Source organism: Aquarana catesbeiana, linkage group LG06, assembly GCF_042186555.1.
Source record: "Aquarana catesbeiana isolate 2022-GZ linkage group LG06, ASM4218655v1, whole genome shotgun sequence".
Taxonomy (NCBI): Eukaryota; Metazoa; Chordata; class Amphibia; order Anura; family Ranidae; genus Aquarana; species Aquarana catesbeiana.
In genome coordinates this window covers 265,126,441-265,144,750 of record NC_133329.1, presented here as the reverse complement: position 1 = coordinate 265,144,750, position 18,310 = coordinate 265,126,441, and the positions used below count along the sequence as shown (strand labels likewise).

The following is an 18,310-nucleotide window of genomic DNA, read 5'->3' as shown; positions in this document are numbered from 1 at the left end:
AGCAATGATATCTGAATGATGCCTGCTGTTACAGGCATCATTCAGATATCTTCTTTTTCAGCCAGCGATTCCCTTCACCATAAGAACAATCAAAGCGGCTGGTCAGTCGCTTGATTGTTCTTATAGGCGGGGGGGAGGGGACGTCACCCACCCTCCAGATGCCCTCCAGTGCTTCTCCCAACTCGCCCTTGCCATCGGCGGACCGAAAGAAGAAACCAACCGGCGGCGGATGTTGACCATAGGAGATTTCCAGTGGGCCAGATGGTCCCCAGAGTCTCTATGATCATTCGGAGGCCCAGCACAATGTTATGACGTCACGCCCAGCCTCTGCATTTGAAAAAAAAATGGTGCCGCCTTGGCTGGATAGCCAGGATCTTTTTTTTTTAATTTTATTTTTTTTTAAATTTCAAGATTCCCAGCCTAGAGGTGAGATCTGGGGATTTATTGACCCCAGATCTCACTGTAAAGAGGGCCTATTCCTATCCTATTAAAAAGGATGTTTACATTCCTTGTAATAGGAATAAAAGTGATAAAAAAAAAGTGTAAAAAGAAAGCATCAAACTATAAAAATAAAAGTAAAATTAAAAAAAAAAAAAAAAAGTAAAGTGCCCCTATCCCCGATTGCTCGCTCTAGCACTAGACCTCCTCCAACTCCAAACATGTAACCTGTAAAAAATGTTTAAACAGTAAAGTTAGCCCAATTTTTTTGCATAATATGAAAGATGAGGTTACGCCACGAGAATCGTGATCTTTATTCTAAGCAAAAAAAAAAAAATTGGGATTCTCATTTAGGCCAGAATCGTGCAGCAATTATGTGCCACTTCAAGTTGGTCTATCACATAAAATCCCAATCAAATAAATTTCTGTTTCTGGTTGTAACATGACAAAATGTGGACAATGTCAAGGGGTGTGAATACTTTTTTCAAGGCATTCTAAGTTGCATAAGCACGTAGTGGAATATTCTTTAAAGATTTCATATGTTTAATTATTTATTATAGTTATAAGTTATATAGGCGCTGCACTATTTTTTGGTTTATCATCTGGTGCAATCTTTTAGGAGTAATAGATGGGTGCGCCTAATAAAGGTGCAATTATATGTGAAGTGTATAAGAACTATGGCTGGATCAGAAAAAGAATAAAAGGAATGTTTGTACAAAAACAAAACTGATTATAGTAAATATCTGATATTCATACTGCAGACAAAGAATCAGGACTGCTTAAAATCTAGATTGTCTGGCATAGTCATCACTTTAAATATTTATAGTGTTTAACAAACTGTCACAACCAACTGCAAGTCTAAATGTTCAATACAAACTGAACCTTGGAGGTACATGATAAAACATGCTCCGCTGGGTTCACACTGACACTACATGACGGTCATACGACTTTCATCCTACTTTTCTCTGCAACATAAGTCCTACATCGGTCCTACATCCATCCGACTTGAATGAACAGAATACTACTTTGATTCAACTTTGCGATAGTCTGGCTCGTCCTTTGAACAATCAAAACAATTCCAGTGTGAGATAAATTCCTTTTACTGCTGCTGTAATCACCATGTGGGATGCCAAAAGTCGGATGGATAGGACAAGGATCCTACTTTGATCCGACTTCAGTGATATTCAATGGGCTGAAGTAGGATCAAAGTCGGACCAAAGTAGTGCAGGAAGCATTTTCAAAGTCAGGCCAACTTGTGTTGGACCAGTTAACATGGCTCTCATAGGGAAACATTGCTTTTCACACGTCATGCGACATGAGCTCCCAATGTCGGAGCATTTGTCATACCAGTGTGAACCTGGCCTTAGGCCTCATGTACACTGATGCTGGTAAACGGACGTTTAGGAGCAGTTGGGCTTTTTTTTTCAGCTGCCCCTGAACTCTCCTTTATGTTATTTTATCAGTACATGTACACAGGGTCATTTATAGTCATTTCTAGGCAGTTGAGTTTAGAGGCTTTTTTGGAACGCAAAAAAATGGGTTCAGAAGCTGAGTTTATGAAGCTTTATTTGGGCTCAAAAATCATCATGGATAAAAAGAGAATTCCTAATTAGAACAAAAGAGAATGGAAGCCTTGCCCTTCCGGACTTTATAATATACCTGCGTGCAGAGTCTATGATTAGGATTATTGATTGGTTTCACAATGCGAAATATAAACAATGGGTAACCCTTGACGAAGATATTATTTCTTTACAAATCACTCCCATAGATCAAACCCCAGTTTCGACCCGGGAAAAAAGAACTAACTTTTTGTGACATCAAAATTAAAGATATGTGACACAGTGTTGAAAAGGAAATGCCTCTCTACACTGGATGGGCCTATGGACCCCACTATTTTCTAACCCCAAATTCCCACCAGCACTAGAAGATACACATTTTATTAAATGGAATAGGTCAGAGAACACAAGGATAGTACAGACCTTAGTGGGTGGGAAGATTCCTCGATTAGCTGAATTAAAGGGGTTGTAAAGTTATTTTTTTTTTTTTTTTTAAATAACAAACATGTTATACTTACCTCCACTGTGCAGCTTGTTCTGCACAGAGTGGCCCCGAACCTGGTCTTCTGGGGTCCCTCGGCGGCTGTTTCAGCTCCTCCCCGCAAGCATTTACCACCTTCATGCGAGCTCCCTCGCACGGTGGTGAGTGCTTGCGGGCGCGCTCCCGTGATACAGCCGGCGGCTATAGCCGCTCGCTGTATCACTCGGCCCCGCCCCCCGGCGCGCCGCGTCATCGGATGTGATTGACAGCAGCGCGAGCCAATGGCTGCGCTGCTTTCAATCCATCCACTGCAGCCAATCAGCGACCAGGCTGAGCTGCAATGAAGATGACGAGCACGAGCAGCGAAGATTCGAGGCGTCAGGTAAGTAAAACGGGGGAGCTGGGGGCGGCGGTACTGTCAAAAGTTTTTTCACCTTAATGCATAGAATGCATTAAGGTGAAAAATTTTTTACCTTTACAACCCCTTTAAGGTATAAACAAGGAGAAAAAAAAAAGATGTAATACTGCCAATTATATACATATATTAGAACAAATTTACCATAATTTCCCTGATCGATAGACCGTTAACTAATTTTGAGCAAATTTTAATACAAGAACAGAAACAAACTCATAATCTGTCAATTTTATAGAAGCTTCTACTCCCTTCTGGTTCTTTGGGGGAAATAACAGATATGAACAAATGGGAAACTGAAATAGAGGCCAATTTTATTGCCAGAGTGGAGGAAACATTTTAGTTAATACACTAATTATCGATAGCGAATAAACATCAGGAAAGAAACTATAAAATTATGATGAGATGGTATTGGAGCCCTGAAGATTTACATAACTCAGAAACATGTTGGAGAAAAAAAAAGGTTCAATGATACATATATGGTACTGGTGTGCATTGGTGAAGGGTTTCTGGCATAAGATATTTAATATATATCAGTTGGTATCAGGAACTGAGGTACAACCAAGTATTAGTATCTCAATACTATCGATTATTCCTAGATCAATGAAAGCTATCAGGACGGATGTCATCGACATCTGATCACAGCCGCTAGAACAATAATAGCCCAAAATTGGACGATGAACGAAATGCAATCAATGGAGCAAATTATTAATTTTCAGGAGAGTTTAAATACCGTATTTATCGGCGTATAACACGTACCCCAAGTTTAGGAAGGAAGTTTAAGGAAAAAAATAAAAACTTACCTTTTAAATGCTCATCAATGCAGCCTTATCAGTATCCAGCTGCAGCCTTGCCCAAAATTGCAGCATGATCGTTTTTAAATTATTTTGTCGCCGAAATAGACAGAGCCTGATGTCCTGAGTATTCGGCTCCTCTCGCAGTCCCGCCCCTTGGCCTGGCTCCTATGATGGACACAACACCGGTCCAATGGCGGGACCTAAAGGCTAGGAGGCGGGACTGGGCGTGACTGTGAACGGAGCCAAGCCTAGCCGAGTACACAGTACACTCGGCTCGGTCTATTTTGGCGGTGTTCAGTCCCTCCTTCCCCTCAGAGACAGCAAGGATCGGCGTATAACACGCACCCACAATTTTCCCCTGATTTTAAGGGGAAGAAAGTGCGTGTTATATGCTGATAAATACGGTAACTTAAATGAAAAAGCATGGCAACAATGGGAAAAATTTCGGGCCTCATCAACTATCATACCATATTTATAGATGGGACCGTATCCTCCCCTTTAGCCCTCCTCCCCCCTCCCGTATTTTACATTTTAGAATAGGGTGCCTTGTGATTGTGCAGCAGTTTAAGGGGTGCCTCGACAGAAAAAAAGGTTGAGAATCACTGCTTTAACCAATCCCAACTCTATCAAAAGATGGAAAAATGGCTTTAGATATAGAGTACTTCAACCATATAGACCTATCTCAAATTAAAGTGATTGTAAACCTCAGACATGAAATATGAACAAAGCATATCCTTCTATAGTGTGTGCTTTTCTCAATCCAGAGCATTAAGTGTCATTTTTGTCTGATTCTTCTTTCCTCTGTTGTCATCACGAGTCGCTTCTGACAAGTTTTACTGGCACCAAGGTGACGCGGAGGGAGCTCCAGCACACAACCTGTGATTGACAGCCCTAGCTCTGTTCCTGTGCTGTGTGAAGGGGTGTTTGTTCATTCCCCCCCAATCAGCTCTCCCAACTGAGCTCTACACAATGTAACTTCAGCGCTCCACCCCCTGTTTTCTGACAGCTCAGACAAGCTATATAAAGTCTAGACTTTTTAGGAATGTAGAGAATAGACGGCTGCAGATAAACAGGCACACCCTACGTAGGAGGATTTGTTACATCTCTGTGATTCACCTGAGGCCAGTCACTTCACCAGGTATATTGTAAGCGTTTACAACCACTTTCTCTTTTCACTTCTGTCCCATGCCAACAAAAGGAAGTGAGAGGAGATCCCTCCAAAGAGACAAAATCCCTTGTTGTCACCAGAGCAAGTGTTCCTATTGGAAGATTGGCCCTATATTGCTGTTCTGGTGATAACTCAAAATGTGGGGTTTTATTTCACTTTTGCTCTCAATTAGAACAGTAAACTGGACAAATCAAGAGGGTGAATATTCCTAATTGACACAGACAGCAATAAAAAATGACAGGTGTTCTAATCCATCTCTACTCTATCTAAAGACGTAAAAAAAAAAATGGTTTTGACTTTAGTTACATTTTAACCACATGCCAACCAGCCACAGCAGTTGTACTGTGGCAGAATGGCACGGCTGGATGAAACGGTGTTATGTAACGTCGCTTCGCCCTGTGGCCACTAGAGGGCGTATGCGTGCCCCCCGAGCCGATGCAAATGCCCGGCAGTCTCAATCACCACGCTCGGGGCACGCGGAGAACCGGTATCTGTGTGTGTAAACACACAGTTTCCGGTTCTCTGAGGGGAGAAGTGACAGATCGTCTGTGCATACAGAGCATGAACAGACGATCTGTTAGTTTCCCTGCACAGTCCACATCCCCCTTCAGTTAGAACACTTCCTAGGACATACATTAACCCCTTCACTACCCCCTAGTGTTAACCCCTTCACTGCCAGTGACATTTTTACAGTAATCAATGCATTTTTAATCGCACTGTTCCCTGTATTAATGCCAATGGTCCCAAAAACGTGTCAAAAGTGTCCGATGTGTCCGCCATAATGTCGCAGTCGCTGATCGCCACCATTACTAGTAAAAAAAAAAAAAAAAAATAATAAAAATGCTATAAAACTATCTCCTATTTTGTAGACGCTATAACTTTTGCGCAAACAAATCAATATACGCTTATTGCGATTTTTTTTTAACCAAAATTATGTAGAAGAATACGTATCGGCCTAAACTGAGGAAAAAAACTTTTTTTTTTATATATTTTTTGGGGATATTTATTATAGCAAAAAGTAAAAAATAATGCATTTTTTTCAAAATTTTTGATCCTTTTTTGTTTATAGCGCAAAAAATAAAAACCGCAGAGGTGATCAAATACCACCAAAAGAAAGCTCTATTTGTGGGGAAAAAAGGACGTTGATTTTGCTTGGGAACCACATTGCACGACTACGCAATTGTCAGTTAAAGCGACGCAGTGCCGAATCGCAAAAAAGTGCTCTGGTCTTTGGCCAGCCAAATGGTCCGGGGCTGAAGCAGTTAAAAAGAGGGAATAAATCCATTGATTTAACTGTTTCCTAAAACAGTGACATTCAAAACATTCCATGAGTGATAATAACTGTCACAGTCTCTTTTGTTCTCAATTGAACTGTCAAGCTATGAAATGGCTGGTGTCATAACTGATCACATGTGCAGCGAACTGTAGATCTAACAGAGGCCAAGATGGCAGCTTCTTTAGCTGTAAGACCCCTTTCACACCGAAGGCGTTTTGCAGGCGCTATAGCATTAAAAATAGCGCCTGCAATCCGCCCTCAAACAGCTGTTCCATTGTTACCAGTGTGAAAGCCCCGAGGGCTTTCACACCGGAGTGGTGCGCTGGCAGGACGTCAGGAAAAGTCCTGCCAGCAGCTTCTTTGGAGCGGTGAAGGAGCGGTGTATTTGCCGCTCCTCCATCGCTGCTCCCCATTGAAATCAATGGGGCAGCGCTGGGATACCACCAGCAAAACGCCGCTATTGCAGCCGGTTTTAACCCTTTCTCGGCCGCTAGCGGGGGGTAAAAGCGCCCCGCTAGCGGCCGAAATGCACCGCAAATCCGACGGTAAAACGCCGATCAAAATAGCGGCGTTTTACTGTCAACACTATAGGCGGCTCGGTGTGAAAGGGGTCTTAAGGATAGGAAGGTTTTGTTTCTCTTTAAACCCTTGGTGCCAACAGAACACATATGTGGCCAAGCGGCCGCATATATGCGGCAGTGTATAAGCAACTTACCGAGCGGAGAGCACGCTCCCTGCATAGTAGCTGGTGGGGATCGGTAAACTCCTGACTTTTAGAATTCTTAACGGGCCGGGGGCCAGTCAGTGGGAAGGGGTTAAGAGCCCGTTCACACATGCTTGCACACTAAAATGATCCGTTTTAGGCTGGGTTCACACTGGTGCGAACACAGACATTGCATGCGATTTGCACCACATTGCTGTGCAGATCACATGCGATGTCTGTGTGTTGCAAATTCAGCCATAAAAACTGATTTTGTATGGCTGATCTAGTCTTTTATAGCCTCTGTGACCAGCTGGCAGCACAGGCTGATCTTTTCTCGGGCGATCCTGTGAAAATGGTCAGTCTGAGACACAACAGTGAGCCTCCCTCCCGTCGCTTCTGAAAGTGTTCCATTGGCTCATCAGCCGCTCAGAACGCTTTCAAAAGAAAGCCCATCGCCGGCTGAAAGAAAAAATACCGGGGGTTATGGCTGATAGCTTCAGCCATAATCTGGTGTTCTGCCGAGAAAGTTCCGCTCGGCGGATAAGTTCCCCCCTCTACTGCGCAGTAGGATCCGGCGGAAATAGCCGAAGCGGAATAGCTGAAAATCAGCTGTACACAGCACCTGTAAGAGGGCCCCTCGTGGGCTCGCTTCGCTCGCCGCGCTTCGGGCATGGCCTCGCTTCGCTCGGCTCTTTTAGATTCCCCCTCTAGGTCCACTTGGATGGTGGGGAAGGAACCTGGACCTAGGGCGCAGGCCCCGTGTACAGCTGATTGAAGCGTTTGAGCTTCGACTATCTCCGGCGGCTGACAGTAGTTCGTACTGCGCAGGCGCTGCGCCGTACAGGGGGGGGAACTTATCCGCCGAGGGAACTTTCTCAGCAAGACACCGGAAAACCATTTGCAAACTGCAGTTAGTTGGCCCACCTTTTGCAGCTATAAACGGCTTCATCTCTTCTGGGAAGGCTGTCCACAAGGTTTAGGAGCGTCTATGGGAATGTTTGACCATTCTGATGATCTGATATAGCTAGAAATTGGCATGTTTTTTATATAGCACAGGGACACATAATGTTATTTAACAGAGGGGATGGCATGATTATACTATAGATATGATAGCAGCAGGAGGGGAAGATTGTGGAGTGGACAGAGCTGAGGGGATGAGGACAGAGGAGAGGAGAGCTGCGGATGATGGAGGCACATAAACTGACCACGGTGTCAGAGCTCAGGAGCCATGATAAACCGTGGTCAGATTACTCGGGGAGGGCAGAACCAGACAGGTAGTTCAGGTGATACAAAGGGCCAAATTACACAGCACAAACACTGTGTTTTTATTCACGCTTTAAGGGAACAGGATTTTTTTTTTTTTTTGGGTAACAAACACTTTAAGGCGTCAGTGTACCAAGACATTTTGGAGAATATCATGCTCCCAACTTTATGGGAACAGTTTGGGGATGGCCCCTTCCTGTTCCAACATGACTGCCCACCACTGCACAAAACAAAGTCCATAAAGACATGGATGAGCGAGTTTGGGGTGGAGGAACTTGACTGGCTTGCACAGAGTCCTGACCTCAACCTGATAGAACACCTTTGGGATGAATTAGAGCGAAGACTGCAAGGCAGGCCTTCTCATCCAACATCAGTGCCTGACCTCAACATCAACATCAGTGCATGACCCGCGCTTCTGGAAGAATGGTCAAACATTCCCATAGACACAAACCTTGTGGACAGCCTTCCCAGAAGAGTTGAAGATGTTATAGCTGCAGAGTGTGGGCCAACTTAATATTGAACCCTACGGACTAAGACTGGGATGCCATTAAAGTTCATGTGCAAGTAAAGGCAGGCGTCCCAATACTTTTGGTAATATTGTGTACAATTTTTTTCATAAAACCTTCCCTCCCCTTCCGGATTTACATACAAATATATATATATATATATATATATATATATATATATATATTTTCAGATTACAATTTCAACAAAGAGAATACAGCAGAAGATTTCTAAACCTATCTGAAAATACCAGATTAAAAAAAAAAAAGAAGTTCATAGAAGCATATATAATGGGTACATCACTGAACTTCTTGTGCTTCACCTGTAATACTATTTTCTTCATTACCAGCATTGTCTGTTGTATTGCGGTCAGCAGGTGGATATTAACCCATGAGATTTATGTATCTGGTGGAGAAGTATTGTCTTCTTTTATAATGAAGAAAGTATAAGTGAGAGGAAATGAAGACAGATGACAGGTGTGAGAGATGCTGATGTCATACAATGAATGATGTGAAAGTGAAAACTCCTTCAAGCACACGCTGAACATGTCCCCAACAAAGGAGGAGGATAGAGATCGGTGTATGTGGGGGGTGATCGTGGTGTGCCCCATGTGTGATCCGATCGGTGCAGTGATGTGTTCTCCCTCCCAGGCCTGTTGTGTACTCTCTGTGATCACCTGTCTCCCCCCAGCCCCTCTACACTCTGCTGTCATGACAGCTCAGATATAGAAGGAAGCAGATCTCACACACAGGACATACTTATCAACACCCCACCACATCCCTGACATCAGGACCTCCTAATTCCCCCCGGATCCCCTCAATTCCCCCGGGTCCCCTCACCCGCTCCGGTCCCTTTACCTGAATCTCATCCCAGCAGATCTCACCCACCAGTCGCACTGACAGCCTGCCAGAGGTCAGCTGATCGCGATGGGCGTACCTCAGCACGGTACAGGGGCGGGTCTTCAACCAAGAGGCGCACTGGAGAGACCTAGAAGCCGGGAGGGGGCGGATCCCGCCGAGTACACATTACACAGCACGGGGAGAGAGACGGACCAAACTTCCTCTGTTATCTGAGTGTGTGATATGACAGTGTGCTGTGTGTGCTATGGTTCATTCTATGGGGGTGTGCTGAGCCCCCTGACCACCCCTCCTCCCTGTGGATGCTCTGCCCGGCCGCTGACCTCCTTTTCCATGCCAGCACTGAGCACAACTTCTACCCACACTACACACAGCTGACATCACATTCCTATACACAGCCAGTCAGTCACCGTCTACACTGGGGGTATCTGATTGCTGCAGCTACACACAGAACGGCAACATAGCAGCCAGATACACCCTGTGCACAGGGATGGGAAAGCAGCTCAGCCAAGTACCCTGCCATCCCCCTCCTCTGACTCTCCAGGGGCGATCCCTGTCCTCTGACTTTACAGGGGTCATTCCTGTCCTCTGACTCTCCAGGGGTGATCCCTGTCCTCTGACTCTCCAGGGGTGATCCCTGTCCTCTGACTCTCCAGGGGCGATCCCTGTCCTCTGACTCTCCAGGGGCGATCCCTGTCCTCTGACTCTCAAGGGGCAAGCCCTGTCCTCTGACTCTCCAGGGGCGATCCCTGTCCTCTGACTCTCCAGGGGTGATCCCTGTCCTCTGACTCTCCAGGGGTGATCCCTGTCCTCTGACTCTCCAGGGGCGATCCCTGTCCTCTGACTCTCAAGGGGCAAGCCCTGTCCTCTGACTCTCCAGGGGCGATCCCTGTCCTCTGACTCTCCAGGGGCGATCCCTGTCCTCTGACTCTCCAGGGGCGATCCCTGTCCTCTGACTCTCCAGGGGCGATCCCTGTCCTCTGACTCTCCAGGGGCGATCCCTGTCCTCTGACTCTCCAGGGGCGATCCCTGTCCTCTGACTCTCCAGAGGTGATCCCTGTCCTCTGACTCTCCAGGGGCGATCCCTGTCCTCTGACTCTCCAGGGGCGATCCCTGTCCTCTGACTCTCCAGAGGTGATCCCTGTCCTCTGACTCTCCAGGGGCGAGCCCTGTCCTCTGACTCTCCAGGGGCGATCCCCGTCCTCTGACTCTCCAGGGGCGAGCCCTGTCCTCTGACTCTCCAGGGGCGAGCCCTGTCCTCTGATTTTCCAGGGGCGATCCCCGTCCTCTGACTCTCCAGGGGCGATCCCCGTCCTCTGACTCTCCAGGGGCGATCCCCGTCCTCTGACTCTCCAGGGGCGATCCCCGTCCTCTGACTCTCCAGGGGCGATCCCCGTCCTCTGACTCTCCAGGGGCGATCCCCGTCCTCTGACTCTCCAGGGGCGATCCCCGTCCTCTGACTCTCCAGGGGCGATCCCCGTCCTCTGACTCTCCAGGGGTGATCCCTGTCCTCTGTCCAGGGGTGATCCCTGTCCTCTCTTCAGGGGCTATCCCTGTCTTCTGACTCTCCAGGGGCGATCCCTGTCTTCTGACTCTCCAGGGGCGATCCCTGTCCTCTGACTCTCCAGGGGCGATCCCTGTCCTCTGACTCTCCAGGGGTGATTCCTGTCCTCTGACTTTACAGGGGTGATTCCTGTCCTCTGACTCTCCAGGGGTGATCCCTGTCCTCTGACTCTCCAGGGATGATCCCTGTCCTCTGACTCTCCAGAGGTGATCCCTGTCCTCTGATTCTCCAGGGGCGATCCCTGTCCTCTGACTCTCCAGGGAGGATCCCTGTCCTCTGACTCTCCAGGGGCGATCCCTGTCCTCTGACTCTCCAGGGGCGATCCCTGTCCTCTGACTCTCCAGGGGCGATCCCTGTCCTCTGACTCTCCAGGGGCGATCCCTGTCCTCTGACTCTCCAGGGGTGATTCCTGTCCTCTGACTTTACAGGGGTGATTCCTGTCCTCTGACTCTCCAGGGGTGATTCCTGTCCTCTGACTTTACAGGGGTGATTCCTGTCCTCTGACTCTCCAGGGGTGATCCCTGTCCTCTGACTCTCCAGGGGCGATCCCTGTCCTCTGACTCTCCAGGGGCGATCCCTGTCCTCTAACTCTTCAGGGGCAAGCCCTGTCCTCTGACTCTCAAGGGGCGAGCCCTGTCCTCTGACTCTCAAGGGGCGAGCCCTGTCCTCTCTCCAGGGGTGAGCCCTGTCCTCTGTCCAGGGGCGATCCCTGTCCTCTGACTCTCCAGGGGCGATCCCTGTCCTCTGACTCTCCAGGGGCGATCCCTGTCCTCTGACTCTCCAGGGGCGATCCCTGTCCTCTGACTCTCCAGGGGTAATCCCTGTCCTCTGTCCAGGGGCGATCTCGGTCCTCTGACTCTCCAGGGGCGATCCCTGTCCTCTGACTGTCCAGAGTGATCCTCTAGCAACCAATCAGTGAACGGTAAACGTGCAGTAACCTCTAGCAACCAATTGTTGTTGCATGATCTGCTACAGTAAACTGATTTTGCGTCTAGTTGCTGATGTATGTCTCAGGGCGGGGGGAAGCTGGGGGTCCCAAAGAGAATTTTTGCCCAGGGTCCAATCAATATTAAAGATGGCCCTGGAATGGCAGCACAGTAGATGATGTGATAAAACAGCTCTTGTTAGGAATTATACTGTAGAATGGAGCTCAAAGTGGATCAAACACCAAGCAAACACTGTCTAAATACAAGAGACGTGTATGAAGGTGACCATACGCCATACAATCTGATTGTACAATATGCCATCAACAATGTCCTGATATTCTGATTGTATACAAATACAATGCATTGTTTCCGTTTGTTCTCACGTTTCATAGTTTGGTTAATCTAAAGAGATTGTATGGTGCATTGGCAGTTTTTGTTGAATCTTGGTGTGCTTTGTGTATTTCTTCCAGATCTCTGACTCTCCAGGGGCGATCCCTGTCTTCTGACTCTCCAGGGGCAATCCCTGTCCTCTGACTCTCCAGGGGCAAACCCTGTCCTCTGACTCTCCAGGGGCGATCCCTGTCCTCTGACTCTCCAGGGGCGATCCCTGTCCTCTGACTCTCCAGGGGCGATCCCTGTCCTCTGACTCTCCAGGGGCCAGCCCTGTCCTCTGACTCTCCAGGGGCGATCCCTGTCCTCTGACTCTCCAGGGGCGATCCCCGTCCTCTGACTCTCCAGGGGCGATCCCCGTCCTCTGACTCTCCAGGGGCGATCCCCGTCCTCTGACTCTCCAGGGGCGATCCCCGTCCTCTGACTCTCCAGGGGCGATCCCCGTCCTCTGACTCTCCAGGGGCGATCCCCGTCCTCTGACTCTCCAGGGGCGATCCCCGTCCTCTGACTCTCCAGGGGCGATCCCCGTCCTCTGACTCTCCAGGGGCGATCCCCGTCCTCTGACTCTCCAGGGGTGATCCCTGTCCTCTGTCCAGGGGTGATCCCTGTCCTCTCTTCAGGGGCTATCCCTGTCTTCTGACTCTCCAGGGGCGATCCCTGTCTTCTGACTCTCCAGGGGCGATCCCTGTCCTCTGACTCTCCAGGGGCGATCCCTGTCCTCTGACTCTCCAGGGGTGATTCCTGTCCTCTGACTTTACAGGGGTGATTCCTGTCCTCTGACTCTCCAGGGGTGATCCCTGTCCTCTGACTCTCCAGGGATGATCCCTGTCCTCTGACTCTCCAGAGGTGATCCCTGTCCTCTGATTCTCCAGGGGCGATCCCTGTCCTCTGACTCTCCAGGGAGGATCCCTGTCCTCTGACTCTCCAGGGGCGATCCCTGTCCTCTGACTCTCCAGGGGCGATCCCTGTCCTCTGACTCTCCAGGGGCGATCCCTGTCCTCTGACTCTCCAGGGGCGATCCCTGTCCTCTGACTCTCCAGGGGTGATTCCTGTCCTCTGACTTTACAGGGGTGATTCCTGTCCTCTGACTCTCCAGGGGTGATTCCTGTCCTCTGACTTTACAGGGGTGATTCCTGTCCTCTGACTCTCCAGGGGTGATCCCTGTCCTCTGACTCTCCAGGGGCGATCCCTGTCCTCTGACTCTCCAGGGGCGATCCCTGTCCTCTAACTCTTCAGGGGCAAGCCCTGTCCTCTGACTCTCAAGGGGCGAGCCCTGTCCTCTGACTCTCAAGGGGCGAGCCCTGTCCTCTCTCCAGGGGTGAGCCCTGTCCTCTGTCCAGGGGCGATCCCTGTCCTCTGACTCTCCAGGGGCGATCCCTGTCCTCTGACTCTCCAGGGGCGATCCCTGTCCTCTGACTCTCCAGGGGCGATCCCTGTCCTCTGACTCTCCAGGGGTAATCCCTGTCCTCTGTCCAGGGGCGATCTCGGTCCTCTGACTCTCCAGGGGCGATCCCTGTCCTCTGACTGTCCAGAGTGATCCTCTAGCAACCAATCAGTGAACGGTAAACGTGCAGTAACCTCTAGCAACCAATTGTTGTTGCATGATCTGCTACAGTAAACTGATTTTGCGTCTAGTTGCTGATGTATGTCTCAGGGCGGGGGGAAGCTGGGGGTCCCAAAGAGAATTTTTGCCCAGGGTCCAATCAATATTAAAGATGGCCCTGGAATGGCAGCACAGTAGATGATGTGATAAAACAGCTCTTGTTAGGAATTATACTGTAGAATGGAGCTCAAAGTGGATCAAACACCAAGCAAACACTGTCTAAATACAAGAGACGTGTATGAAGGTGACCATACGCCATACAATCTGATTGTACAATATGCCATCAACAATGTCCTGATATTCTGATTGTATACAAATACAATGCATTGTTTCCGTTTGTTCTCACGTTTCATAGTTTGGTTAATCTAAAGAGATTGTATGGTGCATTGGCAGTTTTTGTTGAATCTTGGTGTGCTTTGTGTATTTCTTCCAGATCTCTGACTCTCCAGGGGCGATCCCTGTCTTCTGACTCTCCAGGGGCAATCCCTGTCCTCTGACTCTCCAGGGGCAAACCCTGTCCTCTGACTCTCCAGGGGCGATCCCTGTCCTCTGACTCTCCAGGGGCGATCCCTGTCCTCTGACTCTCCAGGGGCGATCCCTGTCCTCTGACTCTCCAGGGGCCAGCCCTGTCCTCTGACTCTCCAGGGGCGATCCCTGTCCTCTGACTCTCCAGGGGCGATCCCTGTCCTCTGACTCTCCAGGGGCGATCCCTGTCCTCTGACTCTCCAGGGGCGATCCCTGTCCTCTGACTCTCCAGGGGCGATCCCTGTCCTCTGACTCTCCAGGGGTAATCCCTGTCCTCTGTCCAGGGGCGATCTCGGTCCTCTGACTCTCCAGGGGCGATCCCTGTCCTCTGACTCTGCAGGGGCGATCCCTGTCCTCTGACTCTCCAGGGGCGATCCCTGTCCTCTGACTCTCCAGGGGCGATCCCTGTCCTCTGACTCTCCAGGGGTAATCCCTGTCCTCTGTCCAGGGGCGATCTCGGTCCTCTGACTCTCCAGGGGCGATCCCTGTCCTCTGACTCTGCAGGGGCGATCCCTGTCCTCTGACTCTCCAGGGGCGATCCCTGTCCTCTGACTCTCCAGGGGCGATCCCTGTCCTCTGACTCTCCAGGGGTAATCCCTGTCCTCTGTCCAGGGGCGATCTCGGTCCTCTGACTCTCCAAGAGCGATCCCTGTCCTCTGACTGTCCAGAGTGTTCCTCTAGCAACCAATCAGTGAACGGTAAACGTGCAGTAACCTCTAGCAACCAATTGTTGTTGCATGATCTGCTACAGTAAACTGATTTTGCGTCTCGTTGCTGATGTATGTCTCAGGGCGGGGGGAAGCTGGGGGTCCCAAAGAGAATTTTTGCCCAGGGTCCAATCAATATTAAAGATGGCCCTGGAATGGCAGCACAGTAGATGATGTGATAAAACAGCTCTTGTTAGGAATTATACTGTAGAATGGAGCTCAAAGTGGATCAAACACCAAGCAAACACTGTCTAAATACAAGAGACGTGTATGAAGGTGACCATACGCCATACAATCTGATTGTACAATATGCCATCAACAATGTCCTGATATTCTGATTGTATACAAATACAATGCATTGTTTCCGTTTGTTCTCACGTTTCATAGTTTGGTAAATCTAAAGAGATTGTATGGTGCATTGGCAGTTTTTGTTGAATTTTGGTGTGCTTTGTGTATTTCTTCCAGATCTCCGACTCTCCCGGGGCGATCCCTGTCCTCTGACTCTCCAGGGGCGATCCCTGTCCTCTGACTCTCCAGGGGCGAGCCCTGTCCTCTGACTCTCCAGGGACGATCCCTGTCCTCTTACTCTCCAGGGACGATCCCTGTCCTCTGACTCTCCAGGGGCGATCCCTGTCCTCTAACTCTCCAGGGGCGAGCCCTGTCCTCTTACTCTCCAGGGGCGAGCCCTGTCCTCTTACTCTCCAGGGGCGAGCCCTGTCCTCTTACTCTCCAGGGGTGATCCCTGTCCTCTGACTCTCCAGGGGTGATCCCTGTCCTCTGACTCTCCAGGGGCGATCCCTGTCCTCTGACTCTCCAGGGGCGATCCCTGTCCTCTAACTCTCCAGGGGCGAGTCCTGTCCTCTGACTCTCCAGGGGCGAGCCCTGTCCTCTGACTCTCCAGGGGCGTGCCCTGTCCTCTGTCCAGAGGTGAGCCCTGTCTTCTGACTCTCCAGGGGCGAGCCCTGTCCTCTGTCCAGGGGCGATCCCTGTCCTTTGACTCTCCAGGGGCGATCCCTGTCCTCTGACTCTCCAGGGGCGATCCCTGTCCTCTGACTCTCCAGGGGCGATCCCTGTCCTCTGACTCTCCAGGGGTAATCCCTGTCCTTTGTCCAGGGGCGATCCCTGTCCTCTGACTGTCCAGAGTGATCCTCTAGCAACCAATCAGTGAACGGTAAACGTGCAGTAACCTCTAGCAACCAATTGTTGTTGCATGATCTGCTACAGTAAACTGATTTTGCGTCTCGTTGCTGATGTATGTCTCAGGGCGGGGGGAAGCTGGGGGTCCCAAAGAGAATTTTTGCCCAGGGTCCAATCAATATTCAAGATGGCCCTGGAATGGCAGCACAGTAGATGATGTGATAAAACAGCTCTTGTTAGGAATTATACTGTAGAATGGAGCTCAAAGTGGATCAAACACCAAGCAAACACTGTCTAAATACAAGAGATGTGTATGAAGGTGACCATACGCCATACAATCTGATTGTACAATATGCCATCAACAATGTCCTGATATTCTGATTGTATACAAATACAATGCATTGTTTCCGTTTGTTCTCACGTTTCATAGTTTGGTAAATCTAAAGAGATTGTATGGTGCATTGGCAGTTTTTGTTGAATCTTGGTGTGCTTTGTGTATTTCTTCCAGATCTCTGACTCTCCAGGGGCGATCCCTGTCTTCTGACTCTCCAGGGGCGATCCCTGTCCTCTGACTCTCCAGGGGCGATCCCTGTCCTCTGACTCGCCAGGGGCGATCCCTGTCCTCTGACTCGCCAGGGGCGATCCCTGTCCTCTGACTCGCCAGGGGCGATCCCTGTCCTCTGACTTTTCAGGGGTAATCCCTGTCCTCTGTCCAGGGGCGATCTCGGTCCTTTGACTCTCCAGGTATGATCCCTGTCCTCTGATTGTCCAGGGGTGATCCCTGTCCAGGGGCAATCCCTGTCCTCTGACTCTCCAGGGGCGATCCCTGTCCTCTGACTCTCCAGGGGTGATCCCTGTCTTCTGACTCTCCAGGGGCAATCCCTGTCCTCTGACTGTCCAGAGTGATCCTCTAGCAACCAATCAGTGAACGGTAAAGTGCAGTAACCTCTAGCAACCAATTGTTGTTGCATGATCTGCTACAGTAAACTGATTTTGCGTCTAGTTGCTGATGTGTGGCTCAGGGCGGGGGGAAGCTGGGGGTCCCAAAGAGAATTTTTGCCCAGGGTCCAATCAATATTCAAGATGGCCCTGGAATGGCAGCACAGTAGATGATGTGATAAAACAGCTCTTGTTAGGAATTATACTGTAGAATGGAGCTCAAAGTGGATCAAACACCAAGCAAACACTGTCTAAATACAAGAGACGTGTATGAAGGTGACCATACGCCATACAATCTGATTGTACAATATGCCATCAACAATGTCCTGATATTCTGATTGTATACAAATACAATGCATTGTTTCCGTTTGTTCTCACGTTCTCATAGTTTGGTAAATCTAAAGAGATTGTATGGTGCATTGGCAGCTTTTGTTGAATCTTGGTGTGCTTTGTGTATTTCTTCCAGACCTGTGCAGTAACTCATTGTTAAACTGTCTCTGTGTAGGAGCTTCCTGTCAAAGACTGGTCACCACTGCTCTCTTTCCTTTTGCTTGATGACTGGTCTTGTATCGTCCCCCCCTTATAGTTTTTTTGTAGTGGGTGGAGCCTGCTAGGTCCCTCCTTCAGCTCTGCTCTCTGCACAGACTATGTATAGAACAGTGATTATGTCATCACTATTTTTATATGGTAATATTTGGGTTTGCAAAGATGTTTGCTGTACACAAAATTATTAATATTGTTTGTTGTTATTGAGACAGCACAGCGGCTACGTGGTTAGCAATTCCGCCTGGCAGCACTAGGGTAATTGGTTCAAATCCCAACCAAGGCACTACCTGCCTGGAGTTTGCATGTTCTCCCTGTCCCTGCATGGGTTTCCACTGGGTACTCTGATTTCCTCCCACACTCCAAAGACATGCATGTACAGTACAAATATGTAAAGCGCTGCATGAATTTATGGCACTATATAAGTACCTGTAATAAATAAATATTAATTGAGGGATATATTTAAATGGAAGTTTTTGCATCTGGAGTTCAACTTTCTTCTCACCTGTTGATCCTGCCAG

At 49.0% G+C, this 18,310-nt stretch overlaps 1 protein-coding gene across 1 annotated transcript in view; it reads right to left on the bottom strand.

Annotated features, from left to right (window-relative positions):
• The window catches only part of ALS2 (alsin Rho guanine nucleotide exchange factor ALS2), a 119,130-nt gene extending 109,525 nt beyond the window's left edge, over positions 1–9,605 (bottom strand). The window contains exon 1 of the mRNA XM_073633301.1: positions 9,456–9,605. The gene's annotated coding sequence lies outside the window, so the exon portion shown is untranslated. The remainder of the gene's footprint in view (positions 1–9,455) is intronic.
• Between the last annotated feature and the right edge of the window lie 8,705 nt (positions 9,606–18,310).